General features: G+C 49.5%; 1 long non-coding RNA gene across 1 annotated transcript; it reads right to left on the bottom strand.

Moving 5' to 3' along the window:
• Window positions 1-722: 722 nt before the first annotated feature.
• On the bottom strand, window positions 723-7368 carry LOC144329728 (uncharacterized). Its single transcript, XR_013395352.1, has 2 exons — window positions 7012-7368; window positions 723-2725 (listed from the first exon to the last, which is right to left on the bottom strand). It is a non-coding gene; the product is annotated as an uncharacterized LOC144329728 (long non-coding RNA).
• Window positions 7369-11671: the final 4303 nt, after the last annotated feature.

Below are 11671 nucleotides of genomic sequence, written 5' to 3'. Positions count from 1 at the left end.
GCAAGATAGCCTCTGTCACCGCACTGCCAGCTGCAGACACCAGTATGGAGGGGTTATGTGGGTGAAGTTCAAGGCTTCTCTCTGTGAACAAGCTAAAAAGAACCACTCATTTGTCATTTCTCCTTGGCCACAGGCTATCATGGCAAAGGCCTCTTGCTGAGGAGTAACACAGCATTGAACCGATTTTAATATTGTAAAGCCACTCCTGTGGATAAAGGCATTGAAGGTGTATGCTTCAAAGCATTTTTAAAAGTCACCTGGGATAGGACAGTGATGTCTATCCTTCTTGGATGATTATAGCTCTAAATCATCACTCCCAACCCCCAAGACAAAAACGAGCCTGAGAAACCAGGAAGCTGGTTTGCAATGTGTTGCATTGAGTTGGGCCTTTCCTGCCGCAGTTCCTGCCGCCGGGGGAAGTGTTGGAACCCTGCATACAGGTCCTGTCGCAGCCAGCTGGGAAGCCGAGGTGAGCAGACCTCCTGGGACAGATGGAGCCCCAATGATGAGGCCACTCAGACCCACAAAAGGGCACTGTCAGGGGCCTCCACAGCTGGGATTGCCCCCCATGTTTTGGCTTTTTTTAAAAAAAAAAATACCTTTTTTTAATTTTAGAGATGGAGTCTGGCCATGTTCCCCAGGCTGATCTCGAACTCTTGGGCTCAGTCCTCCCACCTCAGCCTCCCAAAATGCAGGGATTACAGGTATGAGCCACCATGCTCGGCCTTAAGAAAAAAACTTTATTAAAGTAAAACATATGGACAGAAAAGTGTGTGTGTGCATACAGCTCACTGTCTTAACAAACTACACCCATTTGCACAGCACCCAAAGTGAGAAACAACATTGTCAGGACCCCAGAAGCCCCCTCGTGTTTCCTTCCAGACATTCCCTCCCAGCATCACCCCTCTCCTGACTTCTGACCCCCAAGGTTGCTGTGTCTGCGCTTGATGTAAAGGAATCCTGCTCTTTTGTGCTTGGTTCCTTTCTCCCAACATTGCATGTGAGATCATCCGTAGTGTGTATAGTGGTGGATCGTCTGTCCTCGTGATATTGTAGTTCCCAGCTTAGGGCTATTATGGGTAGTCCTGCTATGAATATTCTAGCATGTGTCTTTGGTGAACATATGGACGTGTTTCTTCTGGGTGTGTGACTAGGAATAGCGTTGGTGGGTCACAGCGTATGCCTGTGTTCAGCTTCGGTAGATCCTGACCCACTTCTAAACGTGCCTAGCAGTGCTGGAGCCATTTATGGGCATGTCAGCTGGCAGGGCTGCGAGCCTCCCTCCATCGTAGCTCGCTTCTGTGAATGGCCCCGCCGGCAGCACAGGGAACAATCCAGTGAAAGAACCGAACCTGCCTTGGACGGCTAACTAACTGTGGTCTCATTCTGTTTCCCTGAAACATGGAATTAAGTTTCTAATACAACGTTCTTTCCCTCTTAACAACAATACTATTCATGTCTACATTTATTGTAAGCATTTACTTAGAAGATAAGGCCTGTTTTCCTCCAAGAAGGTGAGTTTATACTCAATGAAATTAATTTTTTTAGTTCATTTAAAATTGCTACCTAACAAGTTGCAGATTTATGGATTTATTTCTTCCTGACCTGCAGATTATAAAATGGTCTCACTCTCAGGGCACAAGAAGCAAGAGCACGTACCCAAAGGCCAAGGAAGTGGCTGCCTTTTTTGTTTTTCCTTAAAAGATGTCCTCTAGAGAAATTCCCACAGCCCCATTATGAGATGGGAATTTGCTTGATTTAAGGAGATGATTCCACTTTCTTTCTAGTAATCTAGGGCATGAAGTGGATGGTTAGATACAAATCTCCAGTGTTAAGTGCCAATAATTTTTGGCAGTATGAAAAAGTGGCCGGGTACAGTGGCTCACACCTATAATCCCAGCACTTTGGGAGGCCGAGGTGGATGGATCACCTGAGCTCAGGAGTTTGAGACCAGCCTGGCCAACATGGTGAAACCCCGTCTCTGCTAAAAATACAAAAATTAGCAGGGCGTGGTGATGGGCACCTGTAATCCCAGCTACTCAGGAGGCTGAGGCAGGAGAATCACTTGAGCCTGGGAGGCAGAGGTTCCAATGAGCTGAGATCACGCCACTGCACTGCAACCTGGTCAACAGAGCGAGATTCCATCTCAAAAAAAAAAAAAAGGTGCTTTTCTTTTTAAAAATGTAATTAGAGACGTAGTCTTGCTATGTTGTCCAGGCTGGTCTCAAGCAATCCTCTTGTTCTGGCTTCCCAAAGTGTTGGGATTACAGGCATGAGCCACTGCCAAAGATTATTCATTACTATTATTACTTTACTGGGAGCTGGTCAAGTCCCAAAGCCCTCTAGCTCTCCTAAGTTTTCAAAAAAAGGGAAAAGACTTTTTCCACATAATGTCAATCCCATGTGTCAGATTCTCTTGTGAACACTGAGACGTGTTGGTCAGGAAGGGTCCAGAAGCTGTGAGTGCACAGCGGGTGGAACTGGAAGGGGAATTCGTTTTTGCCTTGCGGATCTCCTGTCCTGACTCAACACTTAATGGCACAGTGTCGCGGGTGCTTTCTTGAAACCTGGTGATGTGAACAAAGAATAAAAATAGCTGCTTGAAATGCCTCCAAATGAGCAAATGCAGGCATTGTTGGAATTCCAAATTTCAGAGCTGCTTTCCGGAGTCCTCGTGGATTAACGTAGCAGGAGTGGGTACTGAACAGCAAGGATGGGGCTGGAACTGTAAATGCAAAAAGCATGGTTATAAAAGGGGCATGTCAAAGGGCCAAGGATTGGAGAACGATCAGAGTTCCTAATTTGGGGTAACCATAGAAATCGTTAGCTCCAGCCCTGCTAGACAGCGATGGCTCAAAGAGGCAGCTTGTCAGAGTTGGTGCCTCAGTCCCCCGCCAGTGCCCCCGCCCTGCCAAATCTCACTTAGAGGAAGCTCTAAGTGTGGGGAGGAGGGAGGGTAATTGGAATTCAGACAGGAGCCAGTTCCAAGTGATATGTAAAGTATGTGAATGAGCTTGAAAAGATGATTTTATCCAAGATGGTAGCTCAGCTTAATGTTCTCTTCCCATAATAACCCCCATCACAAATACACAAGGGCCTCAACACCCAGATACGAATGGAATGATACACTTCCTTCCCTAGAATTGTAAGGCAAGGGAGAGGGAGAAGCATTTACTTGCCTCTAAAATATAGCCCTGGTCCCTAAGTCCATGTGTATTTAGGGGGAGGCAGACAAGGAGATCAGTGAACAATTTGGCTTAAATTGGTTTACAAAACAAAAATTACAATGTGAGCGTAATCAATTATACAGAATGATATAGAAACAGATGGAGAAATAATGTCAGCTGCTTGGTGGAGAAGTCAATTCATCTGTAATTAACAGATGAACTGTTAAGAATGAGCAGGTGTCCTTGGGCATCAAAGGGGCAAGGGTATTTCTGGCAGAGCAACCAGCAGTGTTTGCAGGTGTGAGAGTGCATGGGCTGGTCTGCAACAGGCCCTGTAAATGGGCGAGGTTGGAGATAAGCTGTGGGGTGGAGGCAAGGCTGGAGGTGAGCTGGAGAGGTTGGGAAAGAATTGGAAACATTTTGCTCTGTCCTCTGAAATCCCGACACATGCCACATTAGATTCCATGGTTTCTAGGGAGCTTCAGAGGTCCTAATGAGCATTTTAGTCTGATTTTAAAAAGAAAACAATTTTAAGGTTCTGGCACAGAAGATATAAAAATGTGTGACATACTCCCTGTCTGCCAGAAAGCACGTTCTTCTGCACATTTAGAATGTATGTAGAAAATATAACTCTTTAAAAACTCACAAATACAAATTGTCTTCAAGTATTCCAGAGGGAAAATAAAAATAATATATTGGCCCCTTTAGGAAACAGAACGGCCTCTCATTTCCTGGACAGTGGTTGACAGCAGCCATGCCAGTGCTACCTGGATTCATGGATGTGCCACACGGTGATCAGGTTCTGTGATCTGTCACGCTGTGGGCAGAGGAAATAAACCCACTGGCTTGATGCTTTCCTGAGTCCGTGTCAAGCAAGGGCAAGTGGGAGACATTCAGAGTAGGAGTAATTGGTATTATGGGAGCATCTGGGCTTAGATGACAGGTTGCGTCCAGCTATAAATAACACCTGACTTAAAGCAGCTTATGTAAATAACAGTTTTAATTTCCTCCTTTTCACCTGTTAATGAGGGAGGGATTCCTGCCCTGGGATTGTAGCAATGGCCAAACACACAGCACCTGATACTGGACAGGTAAGCTTGACAGCAGGTTATTAGTAACCTGAACTCACAGCTCAGGGGAGGAGGACACTGCCCCACACAGGGCTCCATGGGAACTGCACTCAGGAACAGAGGGAACCAGCCGGGGCTGTGGGAGGCAGGCTTTGTGGTAGCAAGAGGGTGTGGTGACCCCTGGTTCCCACCTGAGAATATGATTGACTTGTTTAAGTAATTCCACAGGCTGGTAAGGAAGTAAAACCCACAACTCGTGGGTGAGCAGGAGCCCTGCCTGGTCTCCTGGGTAAGGAGGGATGTTTGCTGGGGGGCCTCATCTTCGAGAACAGAGTGAGGAGGGGAACTTGCAGCTCGGTCACACCGGGCCCTTCCAATTGGAGCAGAGATCAAGGCAGCACATAGTGTTGGGTTTCAATTTTAGGTCTTACCCTACAGGTTTATTAGCACACGTGACACTCAACCCTGAGGTAGGAGGGCTTAATTCCACAGCTTTGGATGCCACGGCTAGGTTCCTGCCTTTCCTCAGTGCCACTGTCGCTGCCTCAGCCCCCAGCAGGTGGTTTCCTCCTTGTGCATCCCTTCCATTTTTCTCAGGCAGGAAACTTTTCTGTGGCCCCTGTGACTTTCAGATCTCAGGCAGAGCTGGTCCCATCCCACTACTCTCCATCTGCAGAGAGGAGAGATCCCCTTAATCCGTTCAGATGAATTACCATGCATCTCTCAGGACCCAACCTGCTTTCCTGAGCTCCTCGCTGCCCAGCAAGGAGCAGTGGATGTGGCCATCAGACAGGCACCCCAGGGCCTCATCTTCACCCCAAAGCAAGCCTAGGGAAAGTGGAGTTCTGGAAAGTCACACTGATGTGTGTCACACCTCTGTGCTAAAAATTGGATCCATGGTCTGGTAGGCAGTGATATATCTATTATATAGATATGTTAATATAAATCTAATATATGATTTATATTTATATAATATATCTAACATATATGATTTATATTTATATATAATTAAATATAATATAATATATATTTATGCCCCCTCTTTTTTTTTGACGGAGGAGTTTTGCTCTTGTTGCCCAGGCTGGAGTGCAATGGAGCAATCTCAGCTCACCACAACCTCCGCCTCCCGGGTTCAAGTGATTCTCCCGCCTCAGCCTCCCGAGTACCTGGGATTACAGGCATGCGCTACCATGTCCAGCTAATTTTGTATTTTTAGTAGAGATGTGGTTTCTCCACGTTGGCCAGGCTGGTCTCGAACTCCCGACCTCAGGTGATCCGCCTGCCTCAGCCTCCCAAAGTGCTGGGATTACAGGCATGAGCCACCACACCCGGCCACCATTTTTTTTTTTTTTTTTTTGAGACAGAGTCTCACTCTGTCACCCAGGCTGGAGTGCAGTGGCACAATCCTGGCTCACTGCAACCCCCACCTCCCAGGTTCAAGTGATTCTCCTGCCTCACCCTCCTGAGTAGCTGGGATTATAGGCACACAACACCACACTCAGTTAATTTTTGTATGTGTAGAGACAGGGTTTCACCATGTTGGCCAGGCTGGTCTTGAACTCTTGACCTCAAGTGATCTGCCCTCCTCAGCCTCCCAAAGTGCTGGGATTATAGGCATGAACCATCACGCCCAGCTATACATTTATACTTTTGAGACAGGGTCTTGCTCTGTCTCCCAGGCTGGCGTACAGTGGTGCAGTCTCAGATCACTGCAGCCTCAACCTCCCAGGCTCAAGCGATCCTCCTGCCTTAGCCTTTTGAATACCTGGGACTCCAGGTGCATGCCACCATGCCTGGCTAATTTATCTTTACTTTGTAGAAATGGGTTCTCACTCTGTTGTCCCAGCTAGTCTCAAACTCCTGGGCTCAAGTGATCCTCGTCTTAGCCTCCCAGAGTGCTGGGATTACAGGCGTGAGCCAACATGCCTGGCTGGCAGAATATATTAATATTTGCGTGTACCACAAATCAAAATGTTTTAATACAAAAACTGATTATCTGTGTCTGTTGGCTTGTGTATATAAAAGATTTGTGAAATAGTCTCAGGTGAGGAACCTAAGGAACTGAGGATGGTTCTTGCAACACTGAAAGAAGGTAGATATCGAGATTAGTTGCTTCTCTCCAAAGACAGTGACAGTTTGTTTAAAAGTTTCAAGCGTGCACCACACTGACTACTGTGGTTCAGCAGAGAAGCAGCTGAAATATATCCTTTTAGATCTAAGTTCTATCCATAGGGCTGAACTTACAGTGAAGTTCAGTAAATTTTGGATTTACTCTGGGTTCTTGGAGACCAGAATTAGAGGAATGAGAACCCTATGAGTTATAAAGTCCAAGCTGTGTCGCTGTGTCAGCCTTTTTCCTGGGAGCTGTCCTGCCCTGTCCTGCCGTCTCCTCTCTTTTTTGGGGGGCCTCCTTCTCAGTCTCCTATTGGTGCCTCCCTTTTTTTTTTTTTTTTTTTGAGATGGAGTCTCACTCTGTCGCCCAGGCTGGAGTGCAGTGGCACGATCTCAGCTCACTGCAGCCTCCACCTCCTGGGTTCAAGTGATTCTCTTGCCTCAGCCACCTGAGTAGCTGGGATTACAGGTGCCCGCCACCATGCCCAAATAATTTTTGTATTTTTAGTAGATACGGGGTTTCACCATGTTGGCCAGACTAGTCTCGAACTCCTGACCTCAATGATCCACCTGCCTTGGCCTCCCAAAGTGCTGGGATTACAGGCGTGAGCCACTGCGCCCAGCTGCTATTGGTGCTTTTGAAGGCTTTGTTCCTTACCCACCTCTCAGCCTCCGGAGAAGAGCCCGTTCTCTCCCGTGTCTTCTCTTGCCTTTTCTCCATCAACACACCAGTAACTCCAAGGAGTGTCTCAGCCCTGTCCTGTCTCTTGAGGACCAGAGCCACTGTCCTACCCACTGGGGACAAGACCCCAGGACAGCCCTGCAGCATCTCAAATCCAAGATGACCCAAACCAAACTCTTCACACTCCTCCTCCATTCTGATCCCCAAGCAATTTTTACTTTCTCCTGGGCTCCCCTGCCCATAAGTGAGTGGGCCCCATGGATCTGCCTCCCGCATGATCCTCCTGGAGCTCCACTTGTTTCCAGCCTTGCTGCCAAGTCCTGTCAACCTCCCTCCACCTCTCACTGGACCTCCACGGCAGTCTCCCGCTTCCTCCTCTCTCGCCCTGCACACAGCCCACTGTGGCTGGAGGGAGCCGTATGAACCGCATGTCAGAACACGCCTCTTCCTGCTCAAGGCCTTTTGAGGCTCCCTGACTGTAATCAAAATGAAGTCTGAATGTTTTAAGTGCCTTTTATGGTCAGCCCTGTGATCTACAGCGGGAGGTAGGAAAGGGACAGCTGGCAATGTGGGAGAAGCTGCCTCCTCAAAAGCCTCCCCGTCCTTTTTTCCCTGCTGCCAGAACCCCGTTTCGTGTAGGCCTCAGTGGAGCTCCCTTGATCTCAGGAATGCAGGTCCATCCTCAGTCTGTGAAGGGGGCCTTGTGGCCTAGTTCTGGACACATCTGTTGGAAGCTCCTGGGAAGGTTTTTTTTTCTCCCAGATAAAAGGAAGGCAAATGAAAAAGCTCTCCCCTGCTCTACCCCCTCACTTCTCTTCCTTGAACTTGATGGGAGTGTATGATGCTCTGGGCAACTGCAGCCATCTTGTAATCATGAGGGGAAGGTCAAGAATCTCAGAGAGCCAGACTGGGCATCTCTGACCCACCACACTCATGTCGGCAACCACCTACCCCTATACTTATTTAAGGAAAAATAAACCACTCTTTGTTTAAGTCACTGCTAGTCAGAGGATCTGTTGCTTGCAGCCGAAAGGATTCCTAATAGACACAAGCAGGGTGTGTGGGAGTGCAGAGGAAGACTTCATGCGGGAGGTGGCATCAGAGTGCAACCTTGGGGGTGAACGGTGAAGGGTGCCCCAGGCAGAGAGTGCTATAGGAGTACAGAAATTAGGGAATGGGAATGGAAAATTCCCGTTTAGTTGGAACATAGGAGGGATAGAGAACAATACAAGACATTTTGCCATAAACACTTCGACACAGTCATTTCAACCTCAGGGATAATTTTAAGTAGCCTGCCTGCCTGCCTGCCTGCCTTCCTTTCTTCCTTCCTTCCTTCCTTCCGTCCCTCCCTCCCTCCCTCTTTCTCTTTCTTTCTTTTTCTTTTTTTCAGGGTCTCACTCTGTCACCTAGGCTGGAGTGCACTGGTGCAATCTCAGCTCACTGCAACCTCTGCCTCTCGGGTTCAAGCAATTCTTGTGCCTCAGCCTCCAGAGTAGCTGGGATTACAGGTGCATGCCACCATGCCCAGTTAATTTTTTGTATTTTGGTGGAAACAGGGTTTCATTATGTTGCCCAGGCTGGTCTTCAACTCCCAGGCTCAAGCAATCCACCTGGCTCAGCCTCCAGAGGTGCTGGGATTATAGGCGTGAGCCACCGCACCTGACCCTCGTGTTGCTCTTTTGGTTTGGATGTTTAGTCCGGGCTTTCCAGAGAAGCAGAACGAAGAGGATGTGGTGTGCATATGTCTTTTGTAACAGCACTAATCCCATTCATGTGAGCTTTACCCTCACCACCTCACCTCCTAGAGGCCCCACTTCCGGATACCATCACCTTGGGAGTTAGGATTTCAACATGCGAACTTTGGGGGAAAATAAACATTCAGACATATACATACAAGTATATTCTCACACACACACACACACACACACACACACACACACTCTCTCTCTCTCTCTCTCTCTCTCTCTCTCTCGTGAAAAGGAATTGACTCACTTGATGATGGAGGCTGCAGTGCGAGTTGCCAAGCTGGAGACCTGGACAGCCAATGGTGTAGCTCCATTCCAAAACCGAGCAGGCTCAAGATGTAAGACGAGCTGAGGTCTCAGTGCAAGTCTGAAGGCAAGAAAAAAATGATGTCCCAGCGCAAGTAGTCAGGCAGGTAATGTCCTTTTACCTGTGGGAGCGTCAGCCTTTTTGCTCTAGCAAGCCTTCAACTGATTGGATGAGGCCCACCCACACTAGGGAGGAGGATCTGCTGTACTCCGTCTGCCCATTAAAATGCAAATTGCATCCAGAAACACCCTCACAGCCACACCAGAATCATGTCTGACCAAATGCCTGGGCATCCCATGGTCAAGTTGACACTGAAAATGAATCTTCTTGGATATGTGATGGTCTTCCCTTGGCTGACAAGGACCCAGCAGGCACTTTGGAAACAGCAGTTTCCTTGACTTTAGGCCCAATTAAAATGCTTCCTTGGCCACCAAGAGGAAGGGGAACTGTGACCATTCACTGCCATTTCCCATCTGGCCAGAAAGAGGTGTCATCTCCATTTCCTCACCAAGTGGAAGGAGAATTATTTTTGTTTTTATTTTTTGAGATGGAGTTTTGCTCTTGTCACCCAGGCTGACAATGAGTGCAATGACCCGATCTCGGTTCACTGCAACCTCTGCCTCCAGAGTTCAAGCGATTCTCCTACCTCATCTCCTGAATAGCTGGGATTACAGGTGTGCACCACCATGCCTGGCTAATTTTTGTATGTTTAGTAGAGATGAGGTTTCGTCATGTTGGCCAGACTGGTCTCGAACTCCTGGCCCCAAGTGATTCTCCCGCCTTGGCCTCCCCAAGTGCTGGGATTACAGGCGTGAGCCACTGTGCCCGGCCGGGAAGGAGAATTCTAACATCAGCTCTGGATCCCGTCTGTTGTTCTGCAGTACCCGCTAAAGCCAGCCTGCTTCCTTGGCCCTGGGGACCTCCACGGAGGAGCAGTCCTGGGAGTTCGCAGGCTCTCAGGCGGGGCATTTAATGGAGCAGAGGGCACCCCGGGCAAGGGTGGATGGTACAGGCACCTGGCCAGGAGGAGCACATGAGGTCCTGGGCCAGGACAGGCCTCAGGAGCAGGTGACGAAAAGACATTGCTAGGGAGAGGAGCTGGCCTCGACCTCATCGAGTCCTTGGAGGTGATGGGTCTGCTGTACTCTGTGCGGTGTCATTTCCATCCTTTCCAAGGCTGGCATCACTGCCTACACCATCCCGCCAATCTCACCCAGCCTGCCCATCTGCCCTCGGCCACCGCAGCCGGGCTGGTGTGGGGATTTGCAGGGAACCACGAGGAGCCTACCAGGCGAGCGGGGAGAGTGAGGAGCAGGGAAGGGCGGCACGTACCAAGGCCCCAGGGGTGCAGGTCCGCCGGGCACGGAAGGCCAGCCAGACTCTGCCGGAGCCCGGGGCCTGGACGGCAGCGCTCGGGCGACCCCTGGCGGTCATGCTCCGCAGCGAGCCCCGTCCAACACGGGTGCGCAGCGCCCTCTGCTGGCCGATAGGCGTCGTTGCCTTTTCCCAGCCTCTCGGTTTGCGATTGGAGGGTACTGGTAGGATCCTACTTCACAGCTGAGAGACGGAGGCACAGACATGAAGTAATGCATCCGAGGCGAAGCTGACTGAGAAGATATATGAACGCAGGTATTCGGACTGAAGAGTCTGCATGAAGTCCAAGGTAACGAATATGACCTTTGGTTATGTCAACAAATGTATCCACAGAGCCTTTTTTCTCCGCTCAGCCAATCGGCTCGTTCCAGGGAGCTGTGTTGAGCCCTGGGTACCCCACTTTTGAAGTTCATCAGCAAACTACAACATGTTCAGGTTGCGTGGGCACAGTGGTGGGGGACTGGATTTGGAAATCCAGTCGTGTGAGGAATAATGGGAAGAATGGGGTGGTAGGTTTCTACAATCCAGAACATTCCACTGGCCAGGGCTGTCCTCCGGAGGAGGGAGAATCCTCATGAAGTGGACATCCCACTCACCGGGGGCCTAGAGAGTGCCGGGCTGGCCATTTGCTGACTGGTCTGGAAGAATTAGAATAAATATGGGAAGGCCCTTTAAGGTGCTCATAGCATCTTTAGGAGACACAGGTACTAATCATTAGGAACGATGCAGGAGGCATGGCCAGTGCTGTGGGGTGGGCACGAGGCTGTCTCGTCTCTTCACTGGGCAGGAGGGGAATCATGAGGTCAGAGTGCTTCGGGAAGGTGGGCACAGCACAGGGTTCTGGCTCAGTCCTGCTGCAGTGTTGGGTTAGAGGCATGGATACCACCTGTGAGGTGGAAACGGAGGCACAGGAGTATAGAAGAGGGTGCCACAGGTGGGATTCTCCAGGAGGCCAACCCTGAGTCAGAGTTAGGGGAGCAAAAGATTTATTAGGAGCCGGGCACAGTGGCTCACACCTGTAATCCCAACACTTGGGGAGGCCAAGGTGAGTGGATTGCTTAAGACCAGGAGTTTGAGACCAGACTGGGCAATGTGGCAAGACCTTGTCTCTACAAAAAAGACAAAAATTAGCCAGGCGTGGTGGCACATGCCCGTTGTCCCAGTTACTCAGGAGGCTGGAGTAGGAGAATCACATGAGCCCGGGAGGTGGAGGC

This window comes from Macaca mulatta, chromosome 1 (genome assembly GCF_049350105.2).
Source record: "Macaca mulatta isolate MMU2019108-1 chromosome 1, T2T-MMU8v2.0, whole genome shotgun sequence".
Classification (NCBI taxonomy): Eukaryota; Metazoa; Chordata; class Mammalia; order Primates; family Cercopithecidae; genus Macaca; species Macaca mulatta.
Note: the sequence above shows the minus strand (reverse complement) of the source record. Positions and strands in the feature narration are given on the sequence as shown.